The sequence below is a fragment of the Scyliorhinus torazame genome, chromosome 3 (genome assembly GCF_047496885.1).
Source record: "Scyliorhinus torazame isolate Kashiwa2021f chromosome 3, sScyTor2.1, whole genome shotgun sequence".
NCBI classification, from domain to species: domain Eukaryota; kingdom Metazoa; phylum Chordata; class Chondrichthyes; order Carcharhiniformes; family Scyliorhinidae; genus Scyliorhinus; species Scyliorhinus torazame.
The window spans coordinates 264,435,343-264,447,724 of record NC_092709.1 but is presented as its reverse complement, the minus strand read 5'-3'; the positions used below and the strand labels follow the sequence as shown (position 1 = coordinate 264,447,724).

Sequence of the window (12,382 nt, the reverse complement as noted above, 5' to 3'; positions counted from 1 at the left end):
CGGGTGTATGGGCTAAAGGAGCCAATGTTGTATAAATTTGGACAAGGGAAGTGATGGGACTTTCACTCGAAATGAGGACTCTTTGGGGTGTAGGCGGATATGCGGGGGTTGTGTGCTAAAAGGGGATGTCTGGGCATTCCTAAAGCCGGGCAAGGGGGAAAGTGACCCGGGCGGGGGCCTCCACGCTGGCCGGTTTAAGCCGGCCAGTGAACGGCTGTGAGGTGGGGGAGGGGCTGTGGCCATCGGAGCCTGGCAGAACAGGGTCCGAGTGGTCTAGCCGGGGTGGAAAGTTGGGGGGAAGGAACCAAGGTTAGGAGGAGGAGTTTTACAAGTGGCAGTGGACGGGAGGAGCTGGAGAGTTGGGGGGGAAGGGGGGGGGGGGTGTACAACTCTTGGGTATCATGTACGGTACTCTTTCAGAGGCTGGATGGCGTTGAGTGTAGGGTGGGGAGGGGGAGTGGACTCTATAGGTCAATGGTGACCATGGGCAGTCCCGGACTCCTTTTTCTTTTTCTCTTTTGTTTTTTGTTTCCACCGTGGGAGGGTTTGGTTTATTGGATGCATATATTGACAGGTGGGCCGTTGTTTGGGGTGGTGGGAGGATGGGATCATTGGTATTGTTAAGGGGATTGATTTTGTTTTTGTTACCGTTTACTGTTTGTGGGTGGGGTGTAGATTTTTGAAGGAAAATGTGAAAATGTAAAATAAAACAAATGTTTAAAAAAAAGATAATGATACCATATATAGATTTGGACGATGTTGCTTAAGTTAGTGAATTCTAAACTGCTCCCAATTCTCTGGCTTGCTACTTTTACTAACAACTTTATATGACTCCACTTTGGATCTAATGGGGGGTAATTTTCCATCCCATTTTCAGAGAATCGAGGGGGAATCCCAAAATGACAGAATTTCCCTGCTCAATTGTCCCACCCATGATGGAACAGAGTTCCTACCATGCAATGCCGGGAACTTCATTACAATACCTTACCATATAATTGGTGGGCGTCCCTGCTGTATATCCTGTCGCAGAGGAAGTGCTCCCCTCCCCGCTGGTGTGAAGTCACATTGGTGTGGTTTACAACAGCTTTTGAAAAATGACGGACTGAACCGGTCAGGGGCGCACAGGCATGTACAGCCCCCAGGGGGAGGGTCATGCCCGGGCAGTACCCTATCATTATTGTTCTCTCAGGGCAGCACGGTGGCGCAGTGGGTTAGCCCTGCAGCCTCACGGCGCCGAGGTCCCAGGTTCGATCCCGGCTCTGGGTCACTGGCCATGTGGAGTTTGCACATTCTCCCCGTGTTTGCGTGGGTTTCGCCCCCACAACCCAAAGATGTGCAGGCTAGGTGGATTAACCACGCTAAATTGCCCCTTAATTGGAAAAATGAATTATGCACTCTAAATTTATAAAATTAAAAAAATTATTGTTCTCTCATTCCGCACCCCCCCCCCCCCCCCCCCAACCTTCATGCAGCTGAGCCATTTGTGGTGCCATAGAATTGACTCTTGCTACATTCCCTGAGAAACCATCTTCCCCGGCAGTATCCAAAACGGGAAACCTGTTGGAGAGGGAGATAGACCCAAGGGAGGCCTGAGCTTTCTGCCTACTGGTTTTACTCTGTCCGGTGGTCACCCATTCCCTTTCTGCCTGAGCACTCTTTACCTGCTCCTGCGATTTGACTACATCACTGCACTTGCTACCCACAAAGATCTCATCCTTGCGGATGCTCCACAGTGACTCCAAACACAGCTCCAGTTCTGAAATGTGAAATTTGAGTATCTGCAGCTGGAGGCACCTACTGCACACATTGTCACCCTGGACAATGGAAGTGTCCCTGACTTCCCACATCACACAAGAACTGCCCTTCCATGACTTGTCCTTTAAATTCTCCCTTTACCTCCTCTAATTTAGGTCAGCAGAAATACTCACCAGGTCCTACTTACTAGGCAGCTCCTCTTCATTCGGAGGAATGGTTGAAACTGAAAGGATCACCTCATTCCGTCTTCACCTCTCACCCACCAACCTCTAACATAAGCAGTCTACCGCAGCCTAACGAGCACTCCAGTGCAGAAAAAGTCAGCACTCTGAGATGGTCTGCTTTGAATCCATTATCCGAAAACTTGTTGAAGCCAGTTGTCTAATTAATTAGTTGCAGCTGGGTGCAGAGACTGTATAAACCCTGTTTTAAAGCTGGACTAATACTCACATTCTTCCAACATAACCAGCAGTCTTTAGTTAATTGTAAACTATAGAAACACGAGACTTAAGATAGAAATTAACCACTTAATTTAACCCTGAAATTCCCTCAGTTACCAAACTCCAACTTAAGCACTCAACTGCAGCCAAAGCAGCACTCCAGTTTTTTAAAAAATCATTTAATGGGATGTGAGCGTCACTGGCTAGTTCAGCATTTATTGCCCATCCCTAGTTGTCCTTCAGAAGATGGTGGTCGCCTTCTTGAACCATTGCAGTTCCTGAGGTGCAGCTACACCTACAATGCAGTTAGGGAGAGAACTCCAGGATTCTGACCCAGCGACAGTGAAAGAACGGCGATATACTTCCAAGTTAGGATGGTGAGTGACTTGGAAAGGAATCTCCAGGTGGTGGTTAAATATTTATACAAATCCTCTTGAAACCAGTTTAGATGATACCAATCCTATTAGCAATATCCAATGCATCATAGTCTGGGACCAACCAGACATAGACTTTCTTCTCACCATCAGGCCTGATAAGAGTGTGAACTTTAGCTACATCAAAATCATATAGTTTCTTGATAACCCATTTTATCTGATGTTTATTGGCTTCAATGTCAACAATGAAAACCAAGGTAGTGTCCTCGATTCTTTTCACCGCGGACTCGGTGATCAGAGGGAATTTGTGGCCCTTCCCCTTGACCCCGTGGGCTTCATTTTGTCCCTTTTGTCGTGTTGGGTGTTCTGATGCACAAATGATCCAACACGGCTGTAGATGGTACAACTCTGTTTTATTGTCTAATCAACGATAACTGCTGGCTTGGGTACGTGCTTCACCAGCTAACCTGTGGACCCAGCCCTATCACTATCCTAGTGAGGCACTCAGCACATGGTCTATGTCTGAGTGGCACGCTGTGAGCTCTGTGCTCTCTCCTGGTAGAATGAGCGGGAACTGTGGTGTTCCCTGTTTTATAGTGTGTGTGCTCTCACTGGTGATTGGCTGCGATGTTATATGTGTTCTGGTTGGTCCAACTGCCTGTCCATCAGGGTGTGTGTGATTGCTGATGTGGATATCATGACATCCCCCCCCCTTTCACAAAGGATATGTGCCGACATGATAATAAATAGAAATGTGTGTTGAGTGCATCTGAGTATGTGTGTAAAATCGAGCTGGCAGGACCCCGTGGCCGGGATGAGGTTTCCATTGTAGTCAACCAGCTGACAGTGGGATGGCAGAATCGGTGGTTTAACCTTCAAGGTCTGGAAGGTTGACCATGCGAGGAGATTGGCGGAGGCACCAGAATCCAGGTGAAATGTGATCTGGGATTGGTTAACCGTTAGGGTGGCACACCACTCATCACCCGGATCAATGCTGTGCACTGGCAGCGGCTGGTGGTTCCGACTTGGGGACATCTGGTTCTTGTGGATTACCGCAACGCGGATGGGCTCCCTGTCTTCGGTATCGCTGGTCTGCATACTATCTGGATATGACTCAGTGTAGGGGAGCTGAATCGCCCGCACGTCCCTGCAAGGCTGGCGGAATTGTTGGGAGTGGGCAGGTTGAGCTGCTCGACAGCAGGCAGCATAGTGGCCCATCCTGCCACATCGAAGGCATTGTCGCGCCTTGGCCGGACATTGCCGCTTTAAGTGGGCGGAGCCACAGTTGCCACATGTCGTGATGTCATGGCATTTGTTGCGTTTGTTGCGCCACCGCGCATGTGTGGTGCGGTCCTGCGTAGAGCGCGCCTGCGCATCACGTTCCTCTGGGTCAACGTCCCCTCTTTTGGCGCGTACAAGCGCGGGAGGCCTCGGAAAGCGCGCAAAATGGCCGCCCTCGTCCGGGCCATGGGCCGGGAGGAACTTGATCGACTGGACCCCTTCCACCTCGTGGGACCCGTGCCGTGCCGTTTCGGCTGCCTGGCTTTGGGAGTACCGGCTGGTCGCGTTCTCATGGAGGACGCAGGTCTCGATGGCAGTCGCTAGGGTGAGGCGCCGAAGGGCCTGTTCCTGTGCTGTAGTGTTCTTTGTTCTTATTGTCCGTGGTGATAAGCTCCTCTAGGAGAATGTCTCTCGGGGCCCTGGAGTACTTTGCCTTCTCCTTGCAGAGAAAGTGTTTAATTTGGAGGTGCCTGAGCTCGTGTCCCGTTGGTAGGTCCAGGTCCTCTGCCAGTTGGCCTAAGGTCACGAGTCTGTCCCCTATGTCGAACGTCCTGACTGTTAGCGTCCCCCCCCATCCTGTCTCCATTTTTTAAAGGTGGCGTCGAGCATGGCTGGTGGTAATTTGTGGTTGCCGCAGCTGGAGGCCATAGAGGACATCTTGGTTCAACCAAAATGTTGCCTCATTTGATTCAATGTCTTCAATGTGGTTACCACCGTTGGGCTAGATGTGTGCCTTGCCGAGGGGGATGGGAGCGCTGCCGTGGCAAGTGCTCGGTGGGTCATTCCCTTGCAGGAGGACTCCTCCAGCCTCACCCAGTCTGCGTTTGGCTCTCGTATCCAACCCTCACCCTCTCTGCTGTGGCCGGCCAGTGGTAACACTGAAGATTTGACAGGGCTAGACTGCCCATGTCTTTCCTCGTTTGCGGGATCGACTTAGAGATCCACTGGTTCTTCTCCCCCCAACTCACACACACACATGGCATAATCATTTTGTCTACTTTGTGCAAATAGGTCTTGGGGATGAAGATCGGTATGGATCTCAACAGGAAGTGGAACCTCGGCAGTACGTTCATTTTTATCGTCTGCATTCCCCACGCCAGGGAAAAAGGGAGTGCATCTCTGTAGGTCCTTTTTTCACTTCCTCCGCCAGACTGGTCAGGTTCCACTTGTGGATCTGTGTCCAGTCATGGGTTATCTGGATCCCCAGGTAGCGGGAATTTGCTTTGAGCTGGTTTGAATGATGCACGATCAATTGCACAAAGACTTGTGTTGGGTACAACTGAAGCTTTATTGCTCTAAGATATGTGGCTTCCCACAGCAGCTGGCGAAATGGCTGCAGCATGGAGGACACACACATTTATACTCCGCCTACTGGGCGGAGCAAGTCCAGTGGACCAGTTAGAGGTTTAACCGGTCCGGGGCCTTGATGTGCCGCTGGGAGCGACGTAGTGGTGGCGGCGATGTCGATGCTGGTCCGATGTTCGGTGACTCCGGGAGCGTGCCAAAATCCTCTTCATCCTCGGGCGTGGGTAGGGGGAGGACGAATGGTCCTGGGGGCATTGCTGCTGGGAGCGCCGGGGGAGGGGAGGGTGGCGCCGGGCCGGAGGGGTGTGTGTGTGTGGAACCGGCTGGTGCCAGGTCCCTGAGGGAGACAGTATCCTGGCGGCCGTCGGGGTACGCCACGTAGGCATACTGGGGGTTTGCATGGAGCAATTGCACCCTTTCCACCAACAGGTCTGCCTTGTGGAGTCGGACGTGCCTACGGAGCAGGACTGGTCCTGGAGCTGCGAGCCAAGTCGGGAGCGGCACCCCGGATGTGGACTCCCTGGAGAAGGCAAAGAGACGCTCATGGGGTGTGTTGTTAGTGGCAGTGCACAGTAGTGACCGAATGGTGTGTAGTGCATCAGGGAGGACCTCCTGCCAGCGGGAGGCCGGGAGGTCCTGGACCGTAGGGCCAGTTGGACGGCCCTCCGTACCGTCCCGTTCTCCCTCTCTACCTGTCCGTTTCCCCGGGGGATGTAGCTGGTCATCCTGCTGGAGGCGATATCTCTGCTGAGCAGGAACTGACGTAGCTCATCACTTATGAATGAGGATCCCCTGTCACTGTGGATGTAGGTGGGGAAGCCGAACAGAGCGAAGATTGTGTTGAGGGCTTTGATGACGGTGGCAGACGTCATATCGGGGCATGGGATGGCGAAGGGGAATCTGGAGTACTCATCGACCACACTGAGAAAATACGTGTTACGGTCGGTGGAAGGGAGGGGCCCTTTGAAATCCACGCTGAGGCGTCCAAAGGGGCGGGAGGCCTTCACCAGGCGCGCACGGTGTGACTGGTAGAAGTGCGGTTTGCACTCCGCGCAGACCTGGCAGTCCCTGGTGATTGCCCTGACTTCCTCGATGGAGTAGGGCAGATTGCGGGCCTTTATAAAATGGTACAACCGTGTGACTCCCGGGTGACAAAGGCTGTCGTGCAGGGTCCGGAGTCGGTCTATTTGTGCGCTGGCACATGTACCTCGGGATAGGGAGTCTGAGGGCTCGTTGAGCTTGCCGGGGCGATACAAAATCTCGTAATTGTAGGTGGAGAGCTCGATCCTCCACCTCAAGATCTTATCATTCTTGATCTTGCCCCGCTGTGTGTTGTTGAACATGAAGGCTACTGACCGTTGGTCAGTGAGGAGAGTGAATCTCCTGCCGGCCAGGTAATGTCTCCAATGCCGCACAGCTTCAACGATAGCCTGGGCCTCCTTTTCGACGGGTGACTGCCGAATGTCTGAGGCATGAAGAGTGCGGGAAAAGAATACCACGGGCCTGCTTGCCTGATTGAGGGTAGCAGCTAGGGCGACGTCTGATGCGTCGCTCTCTACTTGAAAGGGCAGTGTCTCGTCTACTGCGTGCATCCCGGCCTTGGCGATATCGGCTCTGATACGGGCGAAGGCCTGTTGTGCCTCGGCCGTCAGGGGAAAATGGGCGGGCCTTGTCCGCATAGTTTGGGACCCACTGGGCGTAGTATGAAAAGAACCCCAGACAGCGTTTGAGGGCCTTGGGGCAGTGGGGAAGGGGGAGCTCCATGAGGGGACGCATGCGGTCGGGATCGGGCCCCAGAACTCCGTTCTGGACCACATAGCCGAGGATGGCTAAGCGGGTCGTGCTAAACACGCACTTCTCCTTGTTGTAGGTGAGGTTTAGGAGAGTGTCGGTGTGGTGAAATTTGGCAAGGTCCTGCTGATCATGGCCGCAGATGGTGACGTTGTCTAGGTACGGAAAAGTGGCCCGCAAACCGTACCGGTCGACCATTTGGTCCATCTCCCTTTGGAAGACCGAGACACCGTTGGTGACGCCGAAAGGAACCCTGAGGAAGTGATAGAGGCGACCGTTTGCCTCGAAGGCAGTGTATGGACGGTCCGATTTACGAATGGGGAGTTGGTGGTAGGCGGATTTGAGGTCTACCATTGAGAAGACCCGTACTGTGCAATCTGATTGATCATATCAGATATGGTTGGGAGGGGGTACGTGTCGAGCTGCGTGTACCAATTGATGGTCTGGCTGCAGTCCACGACCATTCTGTGTTTCTCCCCAGTTTTAACTACTACCACTAGGGCTCTCCAGAGGCTGTTGCTGGCCTCGATGATGCCTTCCCGAAGCAGCCGCTGGACCTCGGACCCGATGAAGGTCCTGTCCTGGGTGCTGTACCGTCTGCTCCTGCTGGCGACGGATTTGCAATCCGAGGTTAGATTTGCGAAGAGGGAAGGCGGATCGACCTTTAGGGTCACGAGGCCGCACACAGTAAGGGGTGGTAGAGGCCTGCCGAATTTCAGGGTTAGGCTCTGGAGGTTGCACTGGAAGTCCAGGCCGAGTAACAGGGCAGCACAGATGTTAGGGAGGACGTAGAGGCGGAAGCCACTGAATTCTACGCCCTGGATCGTGAGTCTGACCATACAGTACCCCCGGATTGCCATGGAATGGGATCCGGAGGCCAGGGACATTCTTTGGTTGGCGGGTGTACTGCAAGGGAGCAGCGCCTTACCGTATCCGAGTGGATGAAGCTTTCGGTGCTCCCGGAGTCCAGCAGGCAAGAGGTCACGTGTCTGTTGATTTTAACGCTGGTCGATGCGGTGGCCAGGTTGTGCGGATGAGACTGGTCGATGGTCACTGAGGCGTGTCGTGGTCGGTCGTCGTGGTGTCGGATGATGGGGAGCCTGTGGGCACAGGTGCTGGAACGTTGGCGGTGCCCATGTGCCATGGGGGAGACAAGATGACGGCACCTGAAGACCTTGAGGAGGACAAAATGGCGGCGCCCATGGGCTGCACGTGGCGGGGGTTGAACAAGATGGCGGCGCCCATGGGCCGCACGTGTTGCGCGGAGGGGAAGATGGTGGCGCCGACAGGCCGCGCGTGGTCCAGGGAGGTGAAGATGGCGACGCCCATTGTCCGTAAATGAGGGGGATGGGGGCGATAGTGGCGACTGCATGGGCCTGGCACACCGCGGCGAAGTGCCCCTTCTTACCACAAGCCTTGCAAATGGCATCGCAGGCCGGGCTGCGTTGGCGGGGGTGTTTCTGCTGGCCGCAAAAGTAACATCGGGGACCCCAGGGTTCACTGGCTGGTGCATGGCACAGGCGTATTGGCTGGGTAAGGCCCCCGCTGGGGCGGCCGTCTGTGGGGTCCACAATGCGTAGGAGGGGTGGGCCACGCGGCTGGGGGAATAGGCCTGAATGTTGCGCGAGGCGACCGTCATAGAGAGCGCTAGCTTCTTTGTCTCTGCTAGGTCGAGCTGGTCCCCTTCTAACAGTCGCTGGCATATGAGGTCTGACCCAATCCCCGTTACGAACGCGTCCCACATAAGGAGGTTTGAATGTTCAGTGGCCGGAATGGCCTGACAGTCCCAGTCCCGGACGAGTGGGATTAGGGCCCGCCAGAAGTCTTCTATGGACTCACCAGGGAGTTGAGAGCGAGTGGGGAGTACCTGCCTGGCGAAGCGCGTGTTCGTCTTCTGAGCGTAATTTTCTTTGAGAAGCGTCATGGCTTCGTCGTAGTTCCGCGCGTCCTGGATCAGCGGAAAGACGTTGGAGCTCAACCTTGAGTACAGGATCTGTATTTTCTGAGCCTCCGAGACAGGGCTGGATGCCGAGTTGATGTACGCCTCGAAACAAGCTAGCTGATGCTGAAAGTCCTTTTTGGCGTCGCTTGAATGCGGATCCAACTGCAGGCGATCCGGCTTGATACGGAGGTCCATCTTTTGAAAATCTTAGAGCAATAAATTGATGCACGATCAATTGCACAAAGACTTGAGTTGGATACAACTGAGGATTTATTGCTCTAAGATGTGTGGCCTCCCACAGCAGCTGGCGAAGTGGCTGCAGCATGGAGGACACACACATTTATACTCCGCCTACTGGGCTGAGCCAGCAGGCAGGGACTACCAACGTACCTGTAGTACAAGTCCTACCATACACCACCTAATAGAGGTGCAACAGTGGTTTACCACACCTTCCAGTTCTGTCCCTCCCCCATTCGAGTTCACCGGGAAAGCCTCGCTCTTGCGCAGGCTGGGTTTGCGGCCCAAAAAGGTTCTGAACTCTTCCAGGAGCTGCTTGATTACTTTCAGGCCATTCTGTGGGTCCAAGATGTAGAGGAGCAGATCATGCGCATAAAGTGAAACTCTGCTCTCTGCCCCCTCTTTCTATACCCTTCCAGCTTTCTGCATCTCGCAGAGCGATCGCCAGTGGTTCAATTGCTAGAGCGAATAAGAGTGCGGATAGTGGGCAATTGGTCCGAACGCTCACCTTGGGGTGTTGTACAAGAGTTTCATCTACGAGGTGAATACTGTTCCCAGCCCAAACCACTCCAGCACCTCAATGGGGTATTTCCACTCGACTTGGTCGAAGGCCTTTTCTGCGTCCAGGGAGACGATCACCTCTGGTGTTCTCTCCCTGGGGGAGGGTCATTATTACACTCAGCAGCCGCCTGATGTTCGCAGTTAGCTGCCTACCCTTGATAAAGCCCGTCTGATCCTCCACGACCACCGTGCAGTTCTCCAGTCTCTTGGCCAGGACTTTTGCGAGTATCTTTGAGTTTACATTCAGCAGTGATTCAGCTATATGATTCACATTCCATCGGGTCCTTGTCTTTTTGGGATATTAGCGATATCGTGGCCTGTGTTAGCGTAGGAGGCAGGGTGCCCCTCGCTAGCGAGTCCCATAGGTGCAGGGCCAGGGCTAGTGTGAATTTCTTATAGAAGTCCCCCAGGAACCCATCGGCCCCAGTGCCTTCCCCGCCCGCATGGAGCTGATACTCTCCATGATTTCTCCCAGACCTATTGGTGCTTCCAGCTCCAACTGCCTATCATCCCCCACGACTGACATGTCCAGACCATCGAGGAACCGTTTCTTCTCCGTGCCCCCGTCGGGGGTTTGGACAGTGTTCAGTAGAAGGTCTCAAACGTTCGGTTTACTCGATTACCAGTCTGCCTCTGCTATCTTTCAGCCTTTTTCTGTAAAACTCTCATTGTTGCCTTGTCCAGGCCTTTGGTTCTGACAAACTCATTTGCTTCCTCTGGGGAGTTGAAATAATGCTTTTTTTATTATTTGACCCAGTGCCTAGCTGTGAACAGCAGGCCGAAGCATACCCCGTTCTTGTACAGGCTGATTTCGCCTGATTGAACTCGGCTTTGCGTTTTGCTAGCTTTACCCCAATGTCCTGGTAAATTCTGATTTTATGTAATTCCCAGGTGCTTGTTTTTGTCTGCCGTGCCCACCGCAGGACCCTCTCATGGTCCTGGTATCGGTGGAACTTTTCGATAATCACTCTCAGCTGCTCCCTGGCCTTAGGTTTCAGTCTGAGTGACCTGTGCACTCCGTCGAGCCCTGGGAGGGTTTGGGGGAAGCTGTCTCTCCCGAGTAAGTTGTCCACAGTGCCTTCCGGCAGGCCCACGATCCTGATGTGTTGTCGCCGAGACCTGTTCTCCCAGTCCTTAACTTTTCCCCTTAGTTTCCCCTGGGTCGCCACCAACCTTTTTACCTCTGCCTCCAGGGTGCCGATTCTGTCGCTCTGGTCCATCGAGGCCTTTTCCAGGTCGACGATCGTCCTCTCCGGAGTTGCCAGCCTGTCGATTGCCTTCTGGTGGCCATCGCCATCGCCACCTAGACCGACACCTGGATCTCTATCCTGATCGTCTCCTTCATGACAGTCAGCTCCCTCATCAGGAAGCTCTTCCACCTGTCTCCAGGTGATGGAGGTAGAGGGAGCTGATGTCCGGGCCGTTGCCCACCCTGTCCTGGGTGGCCGGGGCCCCTTCGCCTCGTGGGTCCGCCATCTCGTCCACCTGCTGGTCATGGCTCTTTCTGCCGTCTCTTTGGCCCCTCAAACTCCCGTTCGCTGGCATCTTTTCTTGGTTACCCTCCTTTAGTTGTTGAGGGATTTTGTTTCTTTGAAATTTGGACAGAATTCAAGTAAAAGTGCGTTTTTTTGTTCTGGTTCAGAGGAGAGCCACCTGATGTGCATCCGCTCAGCACATCACCGTCACCAGAAGTCGATCAGAGGGAATTTAATGATAGCACAACGGGCTAATTTGTTCCTCCTGGACTTACTCTGGGGTACTTGGGTTGCTTCCTCAGTTAAGAGTGTCTTTGGTATTCTGAAGGTAGGTGTTGCCCTTATTTTCGTCTGCTTGTGACTATGAACTCCCTTCAAAATTGCCTTCTTTGCTTTTAAAGCATTGGATTAAGCCTCCGTCTTGGCAGGGACAGCTTCCTTCTTCGCCTTTGGAGCCAGATTCTTGAGTGTTGTTGGAGCTGCACTCATCCAGGCAAGTGGAGAATATTCAATCACAATCCTGACTTGGGCAGATCCTATTGCTTTTCTGACTGCAATTCCACTTTTTCTTGTCTAATTTCAGTCAGACATTGTTTAAATAAAAGATTAAAGTATGGAAAAAAAAAAGTCCAAGATATTTTATATTTAAAAAGAACAGAAGTTAGGTTGATGTGTGGCTCTTCTGATATTTTGTGTATATATGTAAAAAAGATTGAATAAAAATATTTTTCAATAAGCAGGAGGGAATAATCTGGGAGGAAATCACGAGCGGAAATTGATCTGGTGTTCTGTTAATCAGAGCATAACTGAAGGGTAATCAGAATAGAGATAGATCTGAAATAATAATTAGATCCTGTGGGCTCATTTTAACATTTATAATAACCAGAATTTCTCTTTCCCCCCCAACCCCAAAGAGAGCGCCAGTTGTTGCATGGATATAATTCTGCAAATTCAGATATACATTCTCTCTTATTACTGTGAAAGCTGTGTTAATAAATGACATGTTATTGTAGCGCCTTATAGCTGAACCCAATCCCACCCCATTTACTATTCACAAGCATTAATTTCGATCAAGGGTCGTTGGATAACAATTAGAAATAGGAGCCTGGCTGATATTTCCCAAGGTGCTATGGCCAATTATGGCATTCATATTGTTTCTGCAAGTTAGTGTTTTATTTTGATAAAACGTAGTGATGTACTGCACTGTATGATCAGTTCTAT

General features: G+C 52.4%; 1 pseudogene; it reads right to left on the bottom strand.

Moving 5' to 3' along the window:
• Window positions 1–2,639: 2,639 nt before the first annotated feature.
• LOC140409422 (large ribosomal subunit protein uL23-like) lies at window positions 2,640–11,650 on the bottom strand (annotated as a pseudogene).
• Between the last annotated feature and the right edge of the window lie 732 nt (window positions 11,651–12,382).